Raw genomic sequence first — 14,956 nt, forward strand, 5'->3', positions numbered from 1 at the left:
TTAGGCATTGATTTAGTAAGGATGTCTTTTTTAAACGTTTCATTTATATATTAAAACACTATTGGTTAGGTTCAGGCAAAAATGTTAGGTTAGGGAGGTATGTTTTTAAAAAAAAATAATTATCTAAAATTCACCTTAAAACCGTGTATGAATACGACACCATTTTACTTGCTTTTGGTGCCCCCAGCTGGACTTTTCTCTGAAAACCTGCAGCCAAAGGTGATATACAGCACATACATTTTGAATTGCAAAAATGTTGTCATGTTCACATAAATTTCATGAGACCAGGCTGGAAAAATAACATGCATATCTTGTTTGGTAACCACATCTTTGCACGACAGTTTTCTGCTTTTTGTTGAACAGAAACAGTGTTTGCTTGTAATAGTTGATTGCAATGTGTGGTATTCAGTTTTTGCAGCAGGGGAGCAACAAAACAGTCAGTAGACTAATTCAAATCAATAACTTCTGAGTTTTTTTGGCTGATTCATTAAAAGAACAGGCTCATAAGAGTCATGTGTTCATGAGTTGAACTTCATTGGTTGAGCTGTATGTTTGTTTATGTAACCAGCCAAAACAATGCATTAGAAAGACATGTTGTCTGTATGTACTTATTGTCTTTGTAGTATTTCACGGCACCCTGTTTTTGTTTACTATATTTCCCCTTCACAATTCAGACTTCAAACAACTTCATTAAAATATAATGTCACTGTAGTGGTGCAGGAAGGGAAAGGTATTTGAGAAGATGATATGAGATGAAGCTTAGTACATGTTATTTAATGCAGTAAAAACCAGGCTGAACAGTCTTTGGAATGTGTGCCAAGTAAAACACTTAATCTGCTGGTTCCTGGAGTCGGTAGGTTGAGTATTGTACACTAGACTGCTGTGCTCAATCCTCTTGCTATATCGGTGCACATATGTAATGGTTTTGATATTATACTGTGGTGTTCGATGAAGTATTTGGACATGAGTGAAGAGTATTTGAATTATTTTCGGAACACCGATGTCATTTGAAGAGCTATGAGTCATCTGCAGATGATACCAGGGAACCGAGCCACAATATGCGTGTGTGTGTGTTCCCAAAACGTACAGTGTATTTGAGTAAGTGTCAGTTTCAGTCTTCTTTTATTCGGGTGTGTTTGGGTGTATACACACCTGCAGTGCTGTGTGTGTTAATATTAAACAGCGAACAGTCCTTCATGGTCTCGATGGTTGCCAACCTCAGAAGTCAGTTGTGGTGTGTTATTAAGCCAGGTCGGGCGTAGAGAGAGAGGGTGCATCTCCGAGCCGCAAACATGGAGAGTTCAATGAAAGTGGGCACTCTCTCTGGCCGACAGGGTTAGCAGTGCCTGACCGCATTAGAGCCCACTGAATTAACACAGCACTGAACGCCTGCTAGGGGTGCAGATCCATAACACTAATGCAGCACTCGACCACAGCTAGAAGAGGACAGAGAGAGCAAGAGAAAGATAAAGAGGAAGCCATTGCTGTTGTTTGCCATTTAAGAGAGCGCAGTATTGTTATGGACACTTAAAGCTCATTGCATTAGATAGTAAAATACTACGTTCATCAATTATTATTATATTAATAATGATAAGGTTAATATTAACATTTAAATAAAAATGATATATTTATGTATTTGTATTAAATATATTAATATATATTAACTTATTATAAGATTATTATTTTAATAATATATTCATAGTTATTCAATAATTATTTAATAATAATTAAAATATTTACATTAAGTGGAAAGTGGCATTTATATTTAAGAAAGATTGGTAACACTTTACAATAAGGTTCCATTTGTTAACATTAGTTAACAACATTAGTTAACATGAACTAACAGTGAACAATACTTATTAAGCATTTATTAATCTTAGTTAATGTTAATTTCAACATACAGTAATACATTTTTAAAATCAAAAGTTGTATTTGTTAATATTAGTTAATGCACAATGAACTAACATGAACTAACAATGAACAATAGTATTTTTATAAACTAACATTATCAAAGATTTTTAAATGCTTTAGATAATATATTGTTCATTGTTAGTTCATGATACCTAATGCATTAACTAATGTTAACAAATGACCTTATTAATTGTGCAAATGTTTTCCCCAAAATCAGTGCAGATAATGCAAAAGAAGTCTGCATATAGTCCGGTCCAGGTAATGACTCTTTAGTGCTGTTTCACGTAGGGGAAGATCACATAGCCTGACCTGTAGCTCATGTTCACTCATCTATCACTAATGAACAGGTGCTTCAGATACTATGCAGTGGCAAATCGTGTGTATGTGTGAGTGTGTGGTTACACACGGTTAACGTGCGGTCACACTAGACTTTGAGCATGTGAAATGACTTCGGACCCCGCAACTAATATGGGCAACAGAATTTGATGTCACGTCTAAGGACTTTTGTTTTTAATAAATAGTTTTTAAAAATTTGTTTGCTAAAAATGTGATGTGTATTCTATCTACTCCTGTTTCCTGCAACAATGCAAACTAGGCTTGTGATCAATGCCATTTTCACGTATCAACAATCAGAAGATTATCATTATGTATCAAAATTTTTTTAAGATATACAGTAAATAGGGCAGCTCGTTGCACAAAAGTCTTTGTCTTTCAAACATATTTCTCAACACAACTTTGGAAAAGTGTCTGCGGCAGGGTTAATTAAAGTGGGTCGCGCACCGGATGCATCTGCGAACAACATGGCGCGTTCTAAAATTTGAAGCAATTATTTTCTATGAATGTACATTTCTAATCATTCGGTTTGCACAGGCACACCAGTTTCATACACTAACCTGCAAAGAAGTACAAAAACTGGGGGGCCTGGGTAGCTCAGTGGTAAAATACACTGGCTACCACCCCTGGAGTTCACTAGCTCACTAGTTCAAATCCCAGGGTGTGCTGAGTGACTCCAGCCAGGTCTCCTAAGCAACAAAATTGGCCCAGTTGCTAGGGAGGGTAGAGTCAGATGGGGTCACTATAATGTGGCTTGTTCTCAGCATGTGGTGAGTTGAGCGTGGATGGTGTGAAGCCTCCACACGTACTATGTCTCCATGGCAATGCACTCAACAAGCCGCATGATAAGATGCACAGGTTGACGGTCTCAGATGCAGAGGCAACTGGGATTCATCCTCCACCACCCAGACTGAGGCAAATCACTACATGACCACAAGGACTTAAAAGCACATTGGGAATTGGGCATTCCAAATTGGGAGAAAAAAAAAAAGTACAAAAACTGCCGTCAGTTCATAATGTGTGTGTGATATTTGCATCTTGTTCATGCTGCAACATGCGGCTTCAGTAAATGTTATGTTGCACCCTTGTGGTCTCCCAAAGCTATTATGTCAGACTACATTGAATGGAATGCGAAAGCACACAAATTAGGCTTCTAATTTAAATGATGTTAATATATCGATGCCTCAAAAATGTATCGTTAAAATAACATGCCAATCAATAAACTATATATCGATATTTTATGACATCCCTACTGCAAAAGTAGTTTGAAGTTTGTATTGAACAAAGAGGTCAATCTGTGATATTAAGGTCCTCTATTAGTCAAATATATTTTAGCTTTACGAATTCGCAGGTCCAAGTTCACAGAATATTGACTTTGGTACGTAGCGGAGGACAGAACCTATTTACTATATTTGCAGGTGTGTGCATGGAAGTGAATTAAACACAAAGTGTATTGTGACCCCTCATTAAGCCTCGTTCACGCTGACAGTAATCCAACTGTGGCCACAACCACATTAATATGATTTCTATTGAAAACATGTTAATTTCTCTACATTTAGGCCTCTCATCCACACTGGAACAGCATTTTCTTCCATTGTACACAGAGCGTGTCAAAAACACTTTCCTTTATCGCATACTTTGGAAAACGATGACGTTAGAAAACTGAAAATAGAGTTTTCAGATGATAGTGGATTACAGTGGATGTGGCCTGTTTCAGCAGCCTGATCTCACATAAAAATCGGCAAGTGTGTGCCGATTTTTCTTTAGCTGAAATCGGTATACGTTGGCCGATTTTGAAACACTGCCTCCAGAGGCTAAAGCGGTAAGTGAATCAGAGCATATAAGCAAGTGTGACATCCATTTATATCCAGGAGAGGTCACCAGAAGCCAGTTGTAAAAAGAATTGTTTTCATCTAATGCTTATTTTATTTAATCTACCCCCCCCCCCAACAAAAACCCAAATCTAACCCTAACCATTAGTAGAGACAAAATGCAGTGTTAGGGACAAAAATGCAACCTCCTCATCATGCTCGTGGTTGTTTATACAAACGTGATTACTTCCTCGTTTGATTGGGCATTGAACTGTGGTCTCCCATGCAACGTGCTACCAGTCAAGCCACGAGAGAAAGTAACTGTTGTTGAGCTGTTCCAAATATCTCCGATGGGAGATAGGGCATGTCAGTGAGCTGATCCTAGAGTAGCGGAACTTTCAGAAACAGCATGCCGACTTCCCGTGTGATCATGTTGGTTTCAGGTGGTGGATGCTATCTGCATTCCCATTGGTGTTCGCAACATCTCTTCACTGCTTATTTGCATAAAAATTGGATTGCCGGGCGCTGTCACTCATGACGCCAGAAGCCACCAACTCTCGATGAAAATTAATTACTTCAGGTAGGGCTGCACAATTAATCATATTTTAATCGTGATCACGATGTCTGCCTCTCACAATTAATTAAGCATAATCGTCTGCAATATTAGTGAGCTAGCAAACAGAAATTATCAGCCAGCTAAAGTTGAAAATTGTTGCTCATTTTTATAATAGGCTGTGTCTAAAGATGATAGGTCAAATCACAAGTGCTTTTGAGTCTATTTCCACCTCGCTTGACCAATCGAGCTCTCTTCAGAAGTTCGCCACTGACTAATCACTTTTCAGTTTCGAGCACGCACTGACATATGGAGCCACAGATGTTTACAAGTATGTTTCATATATCACTTTGATTGATACAAGGCTCATATCAGAAAGCTGGAACATGCTGCCTTCTGAGACTATGTGGAGGTAGGATGAAAATCTGGTGCCTTTCAAACTATTCTGAGACAAGTCATTCAGCAACTCTGTCTGTTCAGCCATTAAATGATTACGCAGCCAGTCAGCTGAATACACTTTGGTTGCAGTGCGGCGTTACAGCGGTTTTAGAGCGGTTCTGTGCTCAATAGCCATGAATTCCATCTCGTGCTCTCATTATACACGGCAGCTGTGCTCGGAGATTGGTTCGGTTTGTGCGCGTCGCTAACGTGTGTTGAACGCGCTAAAAGCGCTCCAGATTTACCTCATTGCACATTTGTGTAATTTCAGGTATGTTTGTCCATTACAAGTGTCTAAAAAATCTAAAGTAAACCCATGCCACCAGGGTTTTGTGGGCCAAGGAGGAGATAAGAGCATTTCACCATTTACACCAAAGTAAAGGCTTGAGACCATTTAGCATTGCCGCCTACTAAATTATCACAGAAATATATTTGTTTATTGCAATAATAATAAAAATAATAAAATAAAATAATTTTTTAAAGAGAACTTAAGTGTGAAAACCCTTATATTGGAAGTAAAGCATGGGCAAAACATGACTTAATTTTGGTAAAAAATAATAATTTACTTGTTTGTAGTTTTAACACCTTGTTCAACTGTTGTTTAATGTAATTTTATGTTTTATTTAAGAAAAAAATATCAAAGCGTGGCAATAGTATGTATATATATATATATATATTGTCCAAATCGTGCAGCCCTGCAATAAAAATAAATAAATAAATAAATTTCAATGGGCAGAATAATTGTGATTAATAATCGTGATTAAAATTTTAAGCAAAATATTCGTGATTATCATTTTCACCATTATCGTGCAGCCCTAACTTCAGGTCACTTTGTCACTGCAAATCACTGTCAGTGTGAACATTAAACTGAATACTAATATGCTAACGTGTTTGCCTCAAGGAAAGATTGGTGTTTATGAATTAATTGCGTTGTTCATTTGCTGTTTGTATGTGAATGCGAGCTGGTGTGTGTGTGCATTATGCTTTTCTCAGATATGTTGTGTTGATGGCATGTTTCAAATGAAAAACCACACCCTCCTCTCCCCCGGGCATGGGTTGTCTGAGGTTATGTATGTGGTATTGCGGGGGTGTGCAAGCGATTCTTTGATAATGCTGCCAGATGAATAATACCTCATTAATGTTTACCTACTGAGTTGATAAACCTGATGGACGGGACCCCACACATACACACACACACACACAAACACACACACAAACACACACACAAACTTGTATATATGGTTTACAAGGACCCTCCATAGACACAATGATTTTTACCCTGTACAAGTATACTATTCTGTCCCCCAACTGTACCCTTACCCCTTAACCTAAGCATCACTGAAACCTTGTGGTATTTTTACATTTTCAAAAAAGCATTGTTTAGTGTGTTTTTTAAGCTGTTTGAATGACGGGGACACTAGGCATGTCCTCATAAACCACCTTAATATCATAACATAAAATTAATTTACATTTGTTTTGTTATTAATTTTAAAAACGTCTTACCATTACATCAAAGCTGGCTCGTGCAAGCATAAAGGTGCTGAATTAAATTATGTATGATGTTAAAATAATAACTCCAAACTAGAGTGCCATGTCTTGTGTTTGTAAGTGGCCAGGTTATGTAGTAACATAGTCAGTTACGTCATCGTTCAGCTCTCAAGCCAGTGGAAACACATCCGGTGTTAAATTGAGGGAAACTGACTCCATCCACTAAAACTCACCTTGACATGGAACATAATTGCAAAGTGCCTAAAAAAAAAGTTAAAGGTGCTATATGTAAGATTGACAACAAGCGTTTGAAATGGGTACTGCAGTCCAAATTCAAAATATTGGAGAGTTGTCTGCCCCGCCCCAGACTCGAAGCTCATGCGGGTTGCCAGAATGTTGACACGCAAATTAGCCAACTAAGCATCTGTTTTAAAGGATTTCTGGGCTTTAAGCTGTCTCAATCTTCCAAAGGCATCTCCAATATTTATCCTTGTTTTACTACGCCTCTGGTCATGGTGGTTTTTAGACAGATGGCGAGGCTTTTTAGGTCGGGTGGAATCTGTTATCTCTGATCCAGTTCGTTTGTTGGCTTCCATGGCTGCAGCACGCAGTGTTGTTTGCCTGCAAACTTGTTCAAATCTGGCAACCTGGCAGTGTCGAAATACTATTGGTGAGTGGGCAGTGGGCGGGATCACACAGGCCAAAACATAAACAGAAATTCCGGCCTGGAATGGAAACTTCAGTGTAGAATATACTGGCTGTAGCATTGTTATCGGAGAAGCCAGTATTTCAACTTAGCATGTTTCCTAATTCTCTAATGACATATTATGGTCATTTTATGATTTAGTACTGTAAAAATATTACATAAAGCACCTTTAAGTTAGTTCTGAGAAAATCTTTAGCATCATTTGTTTGCAGATGCCACTTGGTTTGATACTTTGTTATGTAATGAAGAAAAGAGAATGAGAAAAGAATGAGAAAAAATTAGTTTATTGGAATCAGGGCTTTAGGGCTGTATTTGCATTTTGGCACACAGCTTGCAGAGTATGTAAATCTGTTCACAATATCATTTGCTGTGTTATTTTTCCACACATATCACTTGTTCATTTCCGCAAACAAAGGAGTGTGCATGCATGCTCTGGTGTTTGTGTCTGTAAAACACCTGCCAGGTGTGTCGTCCCGTACATAATGCATACCACACACATAGATATGAAAACTTGGATACTGAATTAGGAACTGTTGATAATTACAGCAATATTTATACACATCTACCATGGTCAAGATCTGTCCGTAAACCCATGAAAGTGAATTGACAGTATAGGGCTGGGTATCGCCTAGCACCTCTCTATGCGATATTGCAATACACATGTCATGATTCAATATATTGCGATACATCTCGAGATCATAATTTGATTAGAATACGAATCAATTTCAATTTCGATTCCAATTCATTTAGGTATATTTCAGTAATATACAGATGTTGCATTATAGAGCAACAGTCTCTTCTAACCGACTTTCAAAATATTTGGACAATTCCACATATTGCAGAATAAAAGTACTGGTAAAATACTCTTGCAAATTAAATTTTTCATCATAATGTAAAGTCTGATTGCATCAAAGAAGTCTTATCATGAAGAGTTGAATTTTCTTCTTATTTTGCGATAATAGAGTTGATTGAAAATGAAAAAAATACTGTAACATTGAGAACACAAAACGTCCTCCCCAGTCTAAAAACACAGTTTGTTATGAAATGTGACATTCACAAACTGTATGACTGACCACATATGTACTTTAAGGAATCCTAATGGGTGATCATAAATTTGCCTTGAGTCACAGAGATATATATGGGCAAATCTGAACACCATTTAAGACATTGTTTAGATCTCTTTTAAAACCCTAAAGGAGACACATGTGAGATTGTAGGTAGTTTAAATCTAAGAAGCAGGACACATGACAACTCTCCCTTTGCTCTCCATTTAATCACATTGCTGTCAAGAAGAAGCATTTGAGGCATTGAAGAAATCTCATTTGAGATTTTTCTTACCTATTTGGTTTGGCAGAAAAACTAAGTAGTGTGTGTGTGTGTTCTACAGATTTTAATGGCGTTATCACACTAATGTTATTAACAGTGGTTCTACTATCTGTGCATAAAAAGAACGTTTCTTCAAAGCAATGCAGCTGTGTATCGCTAACTGCAGCTTTCGTCACTGCTGACGCTTCTAAATATGAATTGAGCAAAAAATCAGGCGTCAAATTAATGGAATGTGTTTGAAAATGAACAGGTGCTTCATTACACTGAATAACAGACATACAAATACACACAGAGACAAACACAGTCATGTATGCAATGCCGATTTATCCACTGGATCTGCGCATTGCTGCATTAGCGTGCATAGAACCAGGGTTGAGGAAGCTACTTCGAAATTTGCTACGCTGTAAGCTACTCATAATTTACATAAATTAAACTACAGTCAAGCTACCCATTTTAAAAAGTAGTTTTCGGGGGCCTGGGTAGCTCAGCGAGTATTGACGCTGACTACCACCCCTGGAGTCGCAAGTTCGAATTTGACTCCAGCCAGGTCTCCTAAACAACCAAATTGGCCCAGTTGCTAGGGAGGATAGAGTCACATGGCGTAACCTCCTAGTGGTTGCTATAATGTGTGGTTCTCGCTCTTGGTGGGGCTCATGGTGAGCTGTGCGTGGATGCCGCGGAGAATAGCATGAAGCCTCCACACGCACTATGTCTCCGCGGTAACGCACTCAACAAGCCACGTGATAAGATGCACGGATTGACGGTTTCAGACACGGAGGCAACTGAGGTTCATCCTCCATCACCCGGAATGAGGCGAGTCACTACACCACCACGAGGACTTAGAGCGCATTGGGAATTGGGCATTCCAAATTGGAGAGAAAAGGGGAGAAGAAAAAGGAGTTTTCAAGCTACTAAAAAAAAAGCCAAGCCCTATTGAAGGGCACAAACTGTTTTTAAATACAGTTTATAACTATCCTTTTATATTACAGGTTAGAATTTAATCATAGCCATATTTTTCTGGCAATGAAGCAATTATTCCTTGCTGGTCCCAGAGCAAAACTTAGCATATGACAAAAAAGTATCTTTGAAGACATAAAGGATGGCACTATCCTCTCATTATATTTACCTCCAGGTCATATTTTATTTTCTTAGAGGGATCAACTCAGCAAAAGCTGACAAGAGTGGCATTGGGTCTGCACAATTCTAGAAACATTCCTAATATTCACCACACACAAATACACACACATAAACTCTCTCTTGTGTCTGTTCCCAGTTGATTTTCCTCTGCAGGACAAGACAAGCCCACCTTGTGTTTGAGTATGTTCATTCTTTCACACAGTAGACACCATTAGCAGCTTTAAAGACTAATTTAATAAAGTTGCATAATATATCCACCTCACAGTCCATGATAAAAGTCTGAGAGAAGTTGAGGAAGAGACACAGACAGAGAGCAGAGAGAGAAAGAAAGAGAGACATGGGAGGGAGGAGTGTTACGGGAATATTGTAGTGAATCATCTGTTTATTTTTCTGCCATTTTTAACAGTGAGGAAAATTCTGCAAATAGCCTAATTGAAGAAATGAGATGTGCCCAGGCTTCCAGTAACACACACACAGAGAGAGAGAGAGAGAGAGAGAGAGAGAGAGAGAGAGCTTGTTGGGGAAAATAGTGTTTCTCTTTGTCAAAGTATAGTGCTTCAGCATTTTAAATGGGTCATATCATGAGGAATTGAATTTTCCTTGATTATTTTTAAAAATAGTTCATTTTTAGTATAAAAACATAATTTAAGAACTCTGAACTTCCTCCCCAGTCCAAAAAGACCATTTACTGAAATTATGCTGCAAAAACACTTCATTATGCGTTCCTTCACAATAAGTTTTTCATTCCCTCACAATAGTATATATTCCCTCACAATAAGTTTTGCATTTACTTGCAATTATTTTGGGTTCCCTCACAATAATTTTATCCATCCCTTATGAAAACTAACAATAGTTTTACTACAGTAACCATAGCTCAACTCTGGTATTTGTAGTGAAACCATAGTAACCACAAAATTGACCATGGTTTTACTGAAGTAAACATATTTTAACTATGATATTTGTAGTTAAGTTTGTTTTTTGGTTACTGTATTGTTAAATATGGTAACTGTAGTAAAACCATGGTAAATTTGGGGGTTACTGTGTTGAACTATGGTTACTTTAGTAACTTATTTACTTATTTTAATTATTGTGAGGGAACGCAAAACTATTTCAGAAGTTAAATTCCCTCCATGGTCCCCTTAGGAGCTCAGCGACATAGACAAAGAAAGCATTAAGAAAGTAAATGGGGTCACTTTAGATTTCATGTTGATTTTGAAGGCAAAAAGTTATTTATTTTATTTTTTTATTTTTTATTAGAACCATAACTCTGAAACAACACTATATTTTATCTTAAGCAGCTAATATTTAGGCAAAAATAGTGAGGTGAATGTTGGGTGTGTGATGAATGAGTGTGAAACCTATTCTACATGACAGATGTTCTGTTCTCACACTCCTGCAAGCTGCATTTGCGTCAAATCCTGTCACACACACACGTAGGCGTCCGCACTTTAAAGGGTCTCTTCCTGCCATTTAACACCTCTAACAGTTCTCATCAGCGCACCTCAGCTCCTTTCTCTGTCATTTTGTTAGCGTCCTTCGTAATTTCCACTCAATCTTCCAGAATAATCTCAAATAAACTCTCCATACAGACAGTCTCCTCTGAGAGCTACACATTTAAAGAGCTGGGTGAAATTCCTCACGCTAAAGCTCAGTTGCATTTGAATTTCATTAGTTTGGCAAGGAAATGCACTAATAAATAACTCTCCTTAACTCCAACTGCACTCTCTCTGTTGTCCCATAAACCCCAGGTATTAGATTTCAGGACATTCCCGCAGCATGCAACCAGCAGAGAGCAGAACGGGCCCATTAGACGCATGTTTGCTTGAAGATGCTATATGTTTAAGAGAGTGCATGTGCACATCGTATGATCTGGATCAAAGGTGATTTATGATTTGAGCTATGACTGGATGTAAGTGTGGGAATCTTTAGGCACCACAATTTGATTTGATTTTAATTCAAGGAATCACGATTGGATTCCAAAATGATTCTTTCTCGATACATTCTTAATATATACATTAGTTAATGCAGTATGAACTAACATGAATTAACAATTAACCATATACTGTATATTTATATATACTGTGTGTATGCGTACATATAATGTATATATACACACACACACACACACACACACACACACATACTGTATTTATATAAATATAATATGATACCCAATGCAATAAATGACTAAGTTCAGGCATGAAACTCTGAATGACGCAAGCTGATAAGTTCTTTAAACTTCTTATCTGTTAGACAATCAGCTCGCTCACATGTGAAATATATCAAGCCAGTCGGTTCACATGGTGTAAGCTGATAGATCCTTTGCCATGTAATCGGGTAGTCAATCAACTTGCGTACTCTCACTTTGCCTAACATTTAAATATGCTCAGTTTCAAGTAAGCCAGTTTCACTGCAGCAGGCTGCGAGAGTTTTTTCCGAAAATGCCATTTGCGCGGTAAGGTGTGCTTTTGGTTATGACACATAGAAGTGCGCTTTTATCAAGGTAAGCCATAGCCAAATTAATAAATAAATCCCCACATAGCTAAGTTGAGTCATTAGTTCCGGGCTTTCCTGGTCCAATTACACATCATGGGTTAGGTCACTAGCCATTTAAACCTTCGGCTAAGCAGGCCCAGGCACACATAGAGATTTAGTTAATTACCATTATGCCATTTCGCCAAGCAGGCGAAGGCACACATAGCAAGCATACACTCGGTGCACATTGCTCTTTGGAGCAGCAGCAGTACACAAGTCTTGGCGTAGATATGCTTGTTTGGGGGGTTGTGTTTTGTGTCTTTTGTTGTGCACATGGCTCTTTGGAGCATCAGCAGAACACAAGACTTGGCGGTAGATCTGCTTGCTTGGGGGGTTGTGTTTTGTGTTTTCTGTTACGTGTTTGTGCAGCTTCCCTGCTTTTGTTGGGAGATTGTATTTCTGTCTACTTGCGCACCATGCACATGTCTTATGTTTTTCTATTTGTGCAGCAGCATGTCCACATAGTTAACTCAGTATGTCTGTATATGTTCTAGCAGTAGCAAGTCTCCATACTTGCTCTTCAGCAGCAGCAGTGTAGCATAACTAATCCGCCAAGACCGATATCCTACTAAAATGTCATAACCACATTAACATGATAAATCTTTCAGAGAGTTGTCATGACTGAACTGATGTTAGCATATAGAACCTTATTGTAAAGTGTTACCAATGTAGGTCAACCAAACACCAAACCATGCATTATGCAGGTTTCTGCTTTTTCTACACAAGGCCTGAACAGGAAAAACAAAAAAGGCATGACAGCACAGACAGAGAGGACACAAAGTAGTATTGACTGCCTCTGTCTCGCATATTGTCCATTGGATCTGTGCACTTTTAAAGGGTCTTTTCACCTCTAACTTGCTCTAACTTGCCCTAAAGAAGAAGTAAAGAGAGAAAGAGAGAATGAGTCAAGGATCACAGATAATAGAAGACAGCCTTTATTTATCACTGCACGTCCAAGACTGGTGGAATTGTCTCTACGACTTTCACGCAAATAGTAATAGAATGGCGCATTTAGCTTAATATAGGGACAATCCCTCGACAAAAAACTTAAAGGGATAGTTCACCCATTTACACTTCATTTACGTTCTTCATTTGCTAACCCTCATGTTGTTCGAAACTCATGTGACTTTCTTTCTTCCAAGGGCCACATCTACTCTTGTTAATTTCTCTACACTGAATCAGTGTCAATGTGGCCTCAGGAACCTGAAAGGAAATATTTAGCAGAATGCTAGCCTTAGTCACCATTCACTTTCATTGTATGGACATGTGAATGGTGACTTGGGCTAACATTATGCCTAACATTGTCTTTATATATTTTCTGCAGATTAACTGCAGCAAATGTGAAAAAGTCTGCAGTCTTAAGGTTAAATTCTTGTGGGAATCAAACCAGCAACCTTTCTGGTGACAGATTAAACCATCTTAAACTGTTTTGCTGGTTTTAACTGATCTCCCAGCCTGGTCAGCCTGGTCTCTTTGGTGGTTTTAGAGGGGTTTTGGGCACTTGGGTGTTTCAGCCGCATGCCTACCTAAACCAGCACAGCTAGACTGGGAGACCAGCTTAAACCAGCTAAGACCTGCAAATAATCTTAGGCTCATTTAAACTGTTTGGGGGAAACCACTGTGCATGGTTTAATATGAGATAATATGAATATTTGAGGTGCAAGTACGTTAAAACATCTAAAAATCAGGGTGTAGTGTGCAAGTGATAGTGTGTAAACTCACGTCTTGATGTTGAATAGAGGCTCTGTTCAGTTTACAGCTCAGTACACTTTACTGGCACAAACCCACTTCCTGTCATGGGCTGATGGGATTGGTTATGCAGTGGTCTGACATCATGACATCAAACCGAGGAAGACAGATGGAGAGAGAGAGTCTGATAAGAAAAGAGAGAGCGAGAGAGTACAGAAGGGTTATAGAGAAAGGAAGACAGGTGCAGTGATCTTAGCAGATGTAGAAACGTCTTCAGCGTTCGTTACTGCGGAAATACACTTTCATCTGAGGCCTCGGTTCCACACCTGAACGCTCTCTCCTTAAAAACACACACGTATATGCACATACTGACTCCTGCCAACTGTCAACTCCACCTTTGAAGGAAAAGACCGAAATGGTACTGGAGCTCTCAGAACCAAGCTGTGTTTCTACTGAAATGAGAGCTGAACGATTACATAATTGACTGGGTTACTACATAACTTGCCCTTAAACAAATATGCTGCATCACTGTCATCACTTTTTTAAGTCCTTAGCTCAAGTGTTGAGAACATATTTTAACATCCCACGAGCTGGCTTTGATGTAACCATCCAAAATATGTAATATAAAATTCTAAGCAATGAATTCACACGATTTTTATAAAAAATAATAATAATAAAAAAAAAAAAAAAACAATTTCAGATGGACGAGAAAAATAAAGTGGCCGGAGTAGCTTTCTAGTGCAACAAAAATAGAAATTTTGTTTCCGTCAACTGAATAAGCATTGCATAGATTGCTTAAAGTTGAGAGAGCTTTGTTGAACAATTTCAGATACACATACACACTCTTAAAAGGATAGTTTACGCAGAAGTGAAAATTCGATCAACATAATTTTCACCCTCATGTCGTTCCAAACCCATATTAATTTATTTGTTTTATGGAAAACAAAAGGAGATGTTAGACAGTATGTTAGTTAGTCTCAGTCACCATTTAATGTCATTTCGTCTTTTTCCATTCAGTGAAAGTCAATG

General features: G+C 38.2%; 1 protein-coding gene across 4 annotated transcripts in view; it reads left to right on the forward strand.

Moving 5' to 3' along the window:
- The window catches only part of runx3 (RUNX family transcription factor 3), a 71,133-nt gene that overhangs the window by 30,976 nt on the left and 25,201 nt on the right, over window positions 1-14,956 (forward strand). The gene's annotated exons all lie outside the window — the stretch shown is intronic.

Source organism: Myxocyprinus asiaticus, chromosome 21 (assembly GCF_019703515.2).
Source record: "Myxocyprinus asiaticus isolate MX2 ecotype Aquarium Trade chromosome 21, UBuf_Myxa_2, whole genome shotgun sequence".
Taxonomy (NCBI): domain Eukaryota; kingdom Metazoa; phylum Chordata; class Actinopteri; order Cypriniformes; family Catostomidae; genus Myxocyprinus; species Myxocyprinus asiaticus.